Below are 12,306 nucleotides of genomic sequence, written 5' to 3'. Positions count from 1 at the left end.
TGAGTTGAACAGAGTTTCTAATAATGACAATTTTTTTCTTACAGTAAAAGTTAGAGTTTATTCATTGGATGAAAACCTAAACCATTGCAAAAAGAAGTTATCTTAACTTTTATAGTAAGTATGCCACTAGTTTAAATCAAAATTTAACTATGGCACTTTCATTATATGAATAGCTTTCATTATTATAATACCAGTAAAGTATGGCATTAAATATCCATTATTGAATAGCAGGAAGTATATATTTAGCATCTATTGCGGGTACAACATGGTAATTTTACACTTCTGTTATTCTGACTGACTTTTCTGTGTGTAAATTTAATGTTAGTTGAAATTCATTTTGATGGCCCCATTAAAGAACGCCTTTTGGTGGCATTCTTTATGAGTGAGTCATATTAGTTCATATCCTCTTGTTGTTTGTGAAGCATGGGCAGATGTGGTGAGGATTGTAGCAGTATAATTGTGGTACCAGTCAGAAATGCATGGTGTGCGTTATATCATCATGACAACCTTATAGGATCAATATAATTATCTCCTGTTTATAGACAAAAAGACTGAGGCTTAGAGAAATTAAGTAGCCACTGAAGTTATACTCATAATTGTTAGCTGAATCAGGCTTCAAATCCAGGTCTGTCTTCCTCCAGAGCTTCCACACTTAGCCTTTCTTGATTTATTTGGGGGATTATGGGATGTGTCCTTCATAAGCATTTGAGTTCAGAAGGGCAAATAGGCACATAAAACATAGTAAGCCAAGTAGGGGATGATGTAGGACCAAAAGCAGATCAGCCCGAAAGAAAGGAAGTGCTGGAGATAATTATTAGATTACTCTGGAGGGAATTATGAAAGGATGAGAGCAGGTCCTGAGCTCGGTCTTTAAGACCAAGAGAGGTCTTTAAACTATTGAGAGGGTTTGATAGAAGTTGGATCACGTTTTGGGTCACACCTTAAAGGCACAGAGGTTGGAGCCAGGAAGAAGCAAGGTATGGAGATGACCATGGCAGTGTGTGGACTGACGGCTGCCAGGCCTGGAAACTCTCGGGAGAATCAGGGTCAGCTTTGGTGGATTATTTTACATTGTGGAAGTTCTTGGAGGGGACAGCAGGTTCAGGTGAACTTGTCATAGAGGTAAATGGCCCCACGGAACCCATTGTTCCCTTGTTAGAATTCCCCACAGAGAGAAGACATTGAACAGGTCGGAAGCCATTGCTGTGGCATTGTCCCAAGGTGATCTTGAAGACAAAAGGGAGCCCAGGAAGTCTTTCAGGCATGGCATGACATTGTGTAAACAGTGTTTGAAAATTATCCTGGAGGTCCTGTTCAAGAAGAAGCATGGTGGAGAAGAACCTCACTGGGAGTTTATTCTAAATATCTACTGTACTTCTTTTGTCTGTTGAAAATGTACCTTTCTGCCTTAGACATTAGTCTTTGTTAACAAGCTTGACCAGTTGACAGCCATCACCTCAAATCCACATAAACAGCATGTGGGCTTAGTTTCAGCAAAGTTTCGTAGAGCTTAGTGACTATTTCTACAAGAACCACCAATTACATATTATGCTCAATGTGTGACTTCTGTACTTAAAGATTGTTTTAAAAAATGAAACGTCTTTCCTTTTCATTCAAAGGATCCAGAAGGGTCAGAAGTTACTGAGACCAGAAAAAAAATTTTTTACTGGAATTATCAGTTTTCCTGACCTCAAGATTCCACCTAATCCTAAGTATTTTAAATGGTTTGTTGCTGCAGTTGTTTCTCTTAAGAGCAGTGATGGTAACTGCCTTACTGAACAGTCTGATGGAGCCGTCAACATGCGGCTGAAAGATGCTGATGTTTTGGTTACTCTTAACATGTCGGTGAATGTCCTTCCTACCTAATGGAAGGTGGCACCTGCTGGGACCCTTCTGCATTGAGATGAGGGTGGGTACTGATACAATAACTGCCAGCTATAAGCACCATGCTGGTCTGTTTATTCCATTTAGTGAGCCCCTTCCGCAGCAAAGTCCAGGCACCAGACACTGTGGCAGATAGATCGTGCCCCTAAATTGTTGAGCATGAAATACAAAAGAGGAAAAAATGTGCAAATGGAAGATGTCTGCTAGCAGTGTTTAATATTACATAGATGCTTTGGAATTTTCTCTGACAGTTATTCTTAGAACTTGGATGATATTCTGAGATGTGATTTGAGGCTTTTATATTGCCGTAATGCCTTGAAAATGTAACACTTCAAAGCAGTAAGGGAAGTGACATTTATGGATCTCCTGTTATGTGCCAAGCACTTTGCTAAGTCCTATATCATTCCTTTTTTCAATATAAGGAAATTTAGGCTCAGAGAAATGTATAAGCTTATTCAACCACACAGCCTTTAAGGTGGAGCTGAAATGGAAACCCAGATTTCACCAATGACCAGATTCATCCTTACTCTTTCCTTCTATAATATAATGCTGCCACTCAAACACTGGCCTTAAATTGTAAAATTTCCAAAGCTATACAGTTATATTATTTTGATAAGTTTAACCAGATTAAAAAGTCCTAGAAATGATGCCTTGATTTTCTAGTATACTATATAGTATATCTATTAATATGATTAAACTTTAAGATTGCTTCATTAACTGTGTAATCAATGCCACTAAGTGAAAAATATTTTCTAGCTCAATATGTAATATAGTATACTAGAAAATGAATCAATAACCTAAATTTCAGTGTGTGTACAACTTTTCTTAAAATGAACTTTTTGTTTATGATTTTAAAACATTTTTCAAATATGGTATATTAATTACATGGTGCATAAATCTGAAACTGCTGTCAGAGTCATCTAAGCATGGAGTTGTGGCCAAGAGCTTTGGAACCGGAATGACCAAGTTTAAATCCCAGCTCTGCCACCTTCTAGCTGTGTGTTCCTGGGCAAGCTACTGTACCTCTCTGGGCCTCGTTTTCTGATAATAAAGTGGAGATAATAATATAAGCTACTCTCTAGTATTTTGGTGAGGATTCAATGTGTTAACACATGTAAAGCACATGCCAGTGTCTATATGAATGTTAGCTACATCACTGGGTTGCAGTACAGATATATTATTTGATGATATCTAAAATTTTAAATGTGTCGCTTTCACAGGTATGGTTTATGGACAATTAAAGCTAAATACAAGGAGGACTTTACAACAACAGGAACTGCATACTCTGAGATTAAAAATCATGGTAATTTCTCACAAATTATTGAGATTTCCAGTGTATGTTTTTACAAAACCACTCTCAATAACTTTGTTGACGAAGGACTCGTTAAGAGATAAAGAAAGGGCACTGAGGAGTGGGGACAGAGAGGGACTGGGAGTCGGAGCCACAGACCTGGGATTCACGGCCTGGCTCACCTCAGTTCAGTCACTGAGCTCTCTGGGCCTTACGTTCTTATCACCGTTCTGCAAAGGTCAAGTCCTATAGGAAGGTAGGATTACGTAATGTTCCTGCAAGATCCATGGTTCTTTGACTCCCTTAAGGAGGACCTAGTCTGAGCTCCTCATCTAAAGATGAGTCCAGGTAAGAAGAATCAGACCCCGGGGAAACAGGGAGGCTGATCCAGGTTCTCACAGCAGCTTTGTCTGCTCGAGAATGAGGATGCAGAATGCCCCCTCTGAATCCCAAGCCAGCGCTCCCTCCTATCAGTCCTAAAAATTGATCATGTGTTTGCACAATTATGGGGGATTCCCTGGTGGCTCAGATGGTAAAGTATCTGCCTGCAATGCAGGAGACCCAGATTCGATCCCCGTGTCGGGAAGATCCCGTGGAGAAGGAAATGGCAATCCACTCCAGTACTCTTGCCTAGAAAATAGTATCTGCCATGGTTGTGGGAAGTGGGTTCAAGGAGATTTGCCTGAAGGGCATTGGCTGATTCTAGTCTTACTGTTGTTTAACAGTCTTACAAGCAAAGAATCCTAAAGACTGAAATATCATGGTGGCTGTTTAGGTGACTGTAACTGTTTAGGTATTAAAAATATGATATGGAAGTATTCACTTCTTATTTGTTAATGTTAATTGATCATATAACTTAATTAAGAAAAGTGGCTATGGAATTGATTGAGTAGGCCCAGAAATCACACTTGGCAGATAAGCTCATGGGAGCACTGGCTTGCCTGTTTAATATTTAATTAAGGAAAGTTAATGTTTTTCTTTGACTCAAAGGAAAAATATGAGGCTAAAATAAAAACAACAGCCCCAGTACACGTTAGGAAGATGTGGTGTCGCCCCTTTTGCTGAAAGTATCACTTGGGAGACACACCTGCTATGGTGTGTGGGAGAAGTGTGGCCTCTCACAAACAGGAGACCTGGGTTCTAGTTCATTTCTCCACTAACTTGCCACGAACCTAAAAACTGTGGGAAGTTTGAGTAAGCTTTTTTATACCTCTGCGATTCAATTTCCTCATTTGTCATAGGAATAAAAATACATCTATATCTCATTACAATAATTGCTTTATCAAAAAAGGGGGTAATTGTATTATTTTAAAACAGGTATTCTTACAGTAAGAATGTAACTGAAGCTAAAGCTTCTGTTTTTTTTGGGGATAAGAGAAAATTTAAATGACAGCAGAAAAGAAATGATGCTTGAAGCAACACAGAAAACAAAGGTAAACAAGAAATCAAGTTACCTTCCTAGAAATGGAGAACTGGGGGTCAATTCATCACAATGTAGAGATTAAAAATGAGTTTTCACCCCCAAGAGTTCACAGCACCAAACAGAACATAACAAAACCACTAATACTTGGGACTTTGGGAAGTTCTAGAAACTAGAAACTAGAAAATTTGCAGTGATGTTTGTCTTCCATTTTGAGGCTTGAGTTTGCAAAAACCTACTCCCAGAGGCAGTTTTCTCCCTTTGTAGACATGGTATTCTGGACCTGAGATGAGCTTCCATCAGATAGAGACTGCAAATTATAGCCTCAGTTTCTGAACAGGATGAGACGAGGTTTTGGATCAGAGATTTTCAGCCCCACCCAAGGTTATTTCTCCATGACCGGAGGCTTCAAGCTTAAAAGAAATGACCTAAATATTAATCAGTTAAAAATATACGCCATAGATGTTGATGTATGGCAGAAACCAAAACAATGTTCTAAAGCAATTATCCTTCAGTTAAAAATAAATAACTTTAAAAAATACGTATGCTATAGAATCAAGCTTATGCTTTGTATTACCAATAGCTGTAACTATAATGTCATTGTCAAGTGAAGATTTTGCAGGCTGACGAAAGCCTATTTGTTAATCCCTAGCAGTGAATTAGGGAAGGCAATGGCAACCCACTCCAGGACTCTTGCCTGGAAAATCCCATGGATGGAGGAGCCTGGTGGGCTGCAGTCCATGGGGTCGCAAAGAGTCAGACACGACTGAGCGACTTGACTTTCACTTTTCACTTTCATGCATTGGATAAGGAAATGGCAACCCAGTACTCCAGTAGTCTTGCCTGGAGAACCCCAGGGACGGGAAAGCCTGGTGGGCTGCCATCTATGGGGTCGCACAGAGTCGGACACGACTGAAGCGACTTAGCAGTAGCAGCAGCTGCAACAGCGAATTTTTCTCTATTACTGTTTCTTCTACATTTTTGTCCTCCTTTCAAAAACAGTTGATTGATGGAGTTGCACAAAGCATTTTTAAAACATCAGAAGCAATTGAAAAACTGTCATATAAAAGCCTAAAAGATTTAAATAACAAGTATCTTAATATTTTTGTGAAAGTCCAAGAAAGTACAGGTGAGTTCCAAACTGATCTATAAATTCTTTTGTCACATTTCTTTCTTTTTCCAAAGTTCAGATAGAAATCTGCAACTTATTATTGGTGGAATGTTGGACAAATACAGTTGCCAGATATGCTCTACCAAACTACTATCCACCAGCTCTGTGCAGGGGAAATGCTCATGAAAGACATCTTTCTGCAGTGATGATCCCCTACTCCCACATGTAAAGGATAGCCTTTTAAGTCATTGAAAAGAACAGCTAATGCAGGTACCAGACAATTTTGCTTGCAACAAACAAATGATATATCACAATTATTCACATATGAAAGCATTCCTGAGTCATTTGAGTGTTTGCTTACGTATTATTAAATATGTAACACGTATTTTCTACCAACTACCTGGTAAATTTTTGAGTGTTGCCTTGGAAATGATAACCAACTGTTTCATAAGTGAGTGTCTCTTCTCACAGGATTATTGACATTCTGCTCCGTCACTTGAAAAAAAAGGGAGGGAGGAGGGATGAATGATCTGATTAATAGTCTGGAGCAGGATGTGCTAGACTTAGTTACTCAGTTGTGTTTGACTCTTTGCAACACCATGGACCACAGCACACCAGGCTCCTCTGTCCATGGGGATTCTCCAGACAAGATTACTGGAGTGGGCTGCCTATCCCTTCTCCAGAGGATCTTCCTGACCCAGGAAACCAGGGTCTCCTGCATCGCAGGCAGATTCTTTACCAGCTGAGCTACCAGGGAAGCTCAAGAATACTGGAGTGGGTAGCCTATCCCTTTTCCAGAGGATCTTCCCAACCCAGGAATCGAACCGGGGTCTCCTGCACTGCAGGCGGATTCTTTACCAGCTGAGCTACCAGAGAAGCCCCTGCAGCAGGATACTGTAGTTGAAATTGATGAATGAGCATCTCACCAACCTCATGCAAACTTCACTTTACTGGTTCATGGAATGACCAGATTCTTTCAGGGGAACCATAGCAATAATCTGAACTTAGATTCTACAATTGCACGTGACATGACCAAGGGTTTGGCAAATGGCATGTCCTTATGCAAATTAAGAAATAGAAAAGAAGAGAGTGGGCTCCTGTGGAGATTAACGGACTACATTGTGCTTGTCAGACTCTCGGCTTGATCAACCTATTGTTCCATTCCGTAGACTCTTCCAATAAACCAAACTAACTGGTGTCAAATATGTCCTCTCTCCTTACACACTGGATCTGGTTGCTACTTCTCTCCTCCTGAAACCTGGGATTCCATATTCCATAAAGGTTAGATGATTATAAAATCTATTATGTTGAACAGACCATGAGGGTGTTCACTGTGGGGGTGAGGAATTGTACAAGCCAATCACCAAGTCCGTGATGAAAAACAGCAGTCTAGACATGGTAATGATTTCACCCAGTCAGTGGCATGATTGAACACACGTGGCACACACACATACACACACACAGGCACGCAGCTTACATATAAGCACATAGTACAGTGTCGTGTTCTTATTAAAAAAGCAATGTCTATACATTGAATTGAATGTAATTCATATTATATATCCCTGGAGTGGTTAAAGTACCAACTTAAGAGAACCACATTTGACTACTGAACTAAATTCTGCCAACATCTTGCTTGGGGTGTAGTCTAGGTTTTCCTGTTGTAAAAGGCTCAACATTAACTACTGAGATGAATTTGGCCCAATAGGTCCAGGTGAGGGATGCGTTCACCCATTTCGTAGGAGGGATTACAGTAACCCTGAAAGCAAGAACAGTGGATAAAACTCAGAAGAAGATGGATCTGGTTCCAAGAAAAAGCACAACAAATTATATTGATGGAGTGGCTTTGTTTATGGTTAATATTCCCTCTGATGTGGCAGCTCTGGAGTTTCACGTGAGCCAAATTCTCATTTGTTGCATTTTCTAATAGCCCTTCAGTCTGTGTGGTAGCTAGCATACACGAGAGATGAGGGAAATTTTATATGTAAGTCTAGTGAATTTCTCTGCAACTTTTGACTTGTGGGCACAAGAAATACAACTTAACGTACTGAGTATCACATAAAGGGTATGAGTTTGTCAATTTTATATTCTAGAAATAATTTCTTTCTTCTTATGCTAAATAGTGGGATTCCCTTGTAGCTCAGACCGTAAAGTGTCTGCCTGCAATGAGGGAGACCTGGGTTCAATCCCCGGGTCCGGAAGATCCCCTGGAGAAGGAAATGGCAACCCACTCCAGTACTCCTGCCTAGAAAATTCCGTGGATGGAGGAGCCTGGTGGGCTACAGTCCATGGGGTCGCAAAGAGTCGGACACGACTGAGTGACTTTTCACTTTCACTTTCACATGCTAAATAGTGCTGTTCAAATCTGAACAGTTTAGAGTAAGAATTGCCAGTGGAATACAAGCATACAAATAGAGTCTTCTCCCATCCATTATTTCCAGCTATTGTCATTTCTCCTTCAATTCACAATTCACATGCTAAGTCTACTAAAGAATAACCTACGTTCTCTTTTGGGGGGCACTGTGTATAATCTGGTGTGGCCCCTGTGACTCCACATTTCCTTGCTTTTTATTTTTCTTCTTTGTTCTCTTCTTTATAGTCTCCATTTTGAAGCCGTATTCCCTAACTTGCCCTCTAAATGAGGGTGATCCTCAGGGTTCTATTTAGACTCTCCTCTCTTCCTACATGACATTTTTCTCTATGGTTCCCATAGCTTATACTGAAGACTCACCCTAAACACTCAAGATTCTTACAGAACTGCCTCTTCATATCTTTTTCTTGCTCTTTTGAAGAAGCATTAACATCGCTTTGTCTAAAATCAAGTCCTACCTGCCAACCTCAAACCTGGACCTCCTCCCCCTGCCCTGTTTTAGTGAATGGTCCCACGGCCAGCCAGTTCCTCACCCTCCTCCCAGTCACTGTCCTCACTGTGCAAGGGAATGGAGTGATTTCTCTGACTCAAACCTCATCTCAACTGACCTGGTCCTTGCTCCCCTCTCCAAATGCATTAGTCAGCACTCTTTCTGTAACACTTCAAACCCCAGCTACCCTGGACAGTTTGCAGCCCCCTAATGTTCTACTGCCTCCTGCCACAAGGCCTTTTAACCCACCTTAGACGCTCCTTCCCAGTTCTTTGATTCTCTAACTCCTACATATTTGGGGGTCAGCTATTAAAGCACATCCTCCAAGGAGCCTTCTCTAACTACCCTCTGCTGATCAAGGGAGGTATTCTTACTCCATGAAAGTCTCGTGGCTTTCAAGTTTCTTGAGGGCAAGAGCTGTGTCTGTCTTGTTCATCTTTGTGTCCCCAGCAACTAGCATAGCTCCTGACACACATTAGGGAACATAAAATGTTGACTGGCTAAACGCGTATTTCTCCTTCCAAACCGACACAAGAGCCAAGTGTCCTAGTCTCCCTCTACTCTGACGGCATCAACTGTGTTTTCTTTGTTTTGTTCACTAGTTGTCATATTACCTTCACTAGCAAACAATACCAAAGTTTTCAGCTTCAAGAAAAACACAGATGGTTCCAGTCTCTTGTTCAGGAGCTGGCACAGCGTAACTCTTGTATTTATGAGCTCCCTACTACCCTGTACTTTGCCATCATGAGCAGATGTTAACTGTCCTAGATTCTTCTCCCTGTTCCTTTCCTGAGAACTAGTGAGATTATTCACAGCTATTCCCATTCACAACCAACATTTCTATTAACTTTTAAGAGCAATTGCCACATTCCTACCCACATTTACCCTCTCCTCAAATTCCTAATTCCTACTAGCCTATGGCAGAAGGAAATGAGTCAATAAGTTGGCATGTCATTTAAGAAAGAAGGTCAACCCTAGGTCTAGAATCTTTTCTCTCTCCCTTTTTTAAAAAAAATGTTTATTTTATTTATTTATTTTGGCTATGTCGGGCCTTAGTTGCAGCACATGGAAACTTCATTGCATCATGTGACTCTTTCGTTGTGGAGATGGACTTTCTACTTGTGGGGTGTGGGCAGCGTGTGGGCTCCAGCGCACGTAGGCTTCAGCCTATGTGTGGGGCACGTGGGCTCCCCTGCTGTGGCACACAGACTCTGGAGCATGCGGGCTCAGTAGTTGCAGCACGGGCTTAGTTGCTCCACTGCATGTAGGATCTTAGTTCCCCAGCCAGGGATCAAATCAGCTTCCCCTGCATCGCAAGGCAGATTTCTTAACCACTGGGTCATCAGAGAGGCCCCTGGGATCTTTCCTCTATTTTACTTCACTGGACTCTTCCACAATTAGGCTAGACACTCACTATAATTTTATTATTTTTTAAAATCAGTAGCCTTTCTGTAGTTACTTGACAACATAGCTTATCATGATTAAGGCCATGGAATGCTAATTTACCTTTCCATAAAATGCTTTCACAGAGCCAGACCTGGCACTAAGTGAATGCTAGCCAAGTGCTAACAATCACCACCACCGCCACTGTTACCACCATCATCATTATCAGCAAGGCAAAGTAAAGTATCCAGTTTTACATGTTTTTGACACTATCTTCTGTAGGTTAGAACTGATGACCCAGACCTTCCAGAAGAATATCAGGCCAGCAATGACTATCAAGCAGTAGCCTACTCATCACGCAGCCGAAGTTTCCTTTCGCTTAGCTGGACAGACCGTTACAAGAGTTTGCTTGTGGGAGAACATCTGAGTGTAACGGTTACCCCTAAAAGTCTGTATGTTGTCAAGATCACCCACGACAGTTATGTGGTAAGTTCAATATCTGACTCGCATCTAGGCCCCTACTTGCAACATTTTCTTTGCTTATGCAAATAATCCTTTAAATGCTTCCTTACCTGACACAAAGCACTTGTTTTTGTCATTTAGTTGCTAAGTTGTGTCCAACTCTTTGTGACCCTCTGGACTGTAGTCCTCCAGGCTCCTCTCCCCATGGGGTTTCCCAGGCAAGAATACTGGAGTGGATCGCTAGTTCCTTCTCCAGGGGATCTTCCCGACCCGGGGATTGAACCTTCTCTCCTGCATTGTCAGGTGGATTCTTTACTGCTGAGCCACCAGGGAAGCCCCAGCACAGAGCAGTATCCAGTGGACATTTAGCAAATGGATGGATGAGCTTACATCACACTTTATAGTCCACAGAGCACATTCACAAACGTCTTCTCCGCAGAGTCTCATAACACCTTTTTGAGCTCAGCAGACAGTGAAACAGCCTGGAGAGGTTGAGTGACCTGCCATATTCACAAGTAGTTAGTAGGTTTGGGATTTCCTTCAAGATCTTCTGACTCCTAGACAGGTATTCCTTCCATGGCACAATGCCCAGGGTTTGATCACAGCCTGCATTCAGTCCCCAGACTAGTCAGTGACCTCAGCAATGTTTTATGGCCAAGCAGAGCATTACCAAGCATTGGACTGCTGAGCCTGGCCAACATTCCTTAAGAACATACCGTGTTTACAAAGGGAAGAGTTTAAGTCCTATGCTCCAGGACAGATATAGTGATTCCAAGCATTTTTCATAGCTTTTCAAAATATATACTAGCAAGGATGGCAACATGATATGTTGGAAAAGGCATGAGCTTTGAGTCAACAAGATCAAGGTTCCTGCCTCGATAAATCCACGTTTAGAAGCAAACCTTTGACTACAAACAATTTCAAACTATCTTTCTTTCAGTAACTGATAACATCTTGTTTACTAACCCATTTGTTGGAATAAGCAATTGATTCTGAGAGAGGTACCTTTTAAACTAATGGGACAGTTTACATCTATGAGCTTCAATTTCTGTAACTACTAGGTGGGATTAATAAAGCCACAATATACAACTGTGAGGATTGAATATGTTCAAGTACATGTACCTAACGTAAAGATGTTTGATGAACATTAATTCTCTTCAGTTTTATCTCCTTCCTAATTACTAGCTCAGTATTAGACCCACTCTGATGCACATTTGTTGCTGTGTATTTTTAGATTTCATCTAAGGGCAAAATTGTACACTTTGGCACAGAGAGGAAACCCCCAGTTTCATCTTACCATCTTTTAAACTTTCCGTGACTCAACACATGGTTCCTACAGCCTGTGTACTGGTCTACTGTCTTGTCACAGGAAAGCAGACGGCAGGATTAGTGTCTGACTCACTCTGCCTAAACAATGAAGAAAACTGGTGACCAGCTCCAAGTGAGCCACAGATACTCTCCCCAGCTGGAGTTCCTCTTGAATGACTGTTTAATCTCACACTAAGATACTTTCTTTTCCAATTAATTTTAGATCTATCTGTCTCCAAATAAAGATACATATTCTCCAGATGAAGCTATATCTCTTATTATGGAAACTCAGTCAGAATCATGGGTAGCATTGTCATCAGTGAGAAGTGATGTTTATGGCTTCCAGGAAAGAAGTAAAAATCATATGGAAAGAGTTAAGTAGGGTAAATGCTGTGGTAACTGATGCTTGGCATGACTTGGGGCCAAATGGCCATTATGGTTCTCTCATAGTTCTATGGGTTAATCATGGGAGAAGAATAAAATAAGATGTGATTATGTCAATGTCTGTCTCCTAAGCTAGATTTAAGCATAACAACACCAACAGCTGACATTTACTAACATTTACTATCATCATAAGACCTTTAAGCCT

At 41.0% G+C, this 12,306-nt stretch overlaps 1 pseudogene; it reads left to right on the top strand.

Moving 5' to 3' along the window:
• The window catches only part of LOC122431805, a 39,992-nt pseudogene that overhangs the window by 18,261 nt on the left and 9,425 nt on the right, over window positions 1-12,306 (top strand).

This window comes from Cervus canadensis, chromosome 30 (genome assembly GCF_019320065.1).
Source record: "Cervus canadensis isolate Bull #8, Minnesota chromosome 30, ASM1932006v1, whole genome shotgun sequence".
Taxonomy (NCBI): domain Eukaryota; kingdom Metazoa; phylum Chordata; class Mammalia; order Artiodactyla; family Cervidae; genus Cervus; species Cervus canadensis.
Note: the sequence above shows the minus strand (reverse complement) of the source record. Positions and strands in the feature narration are given on the sequence as shown.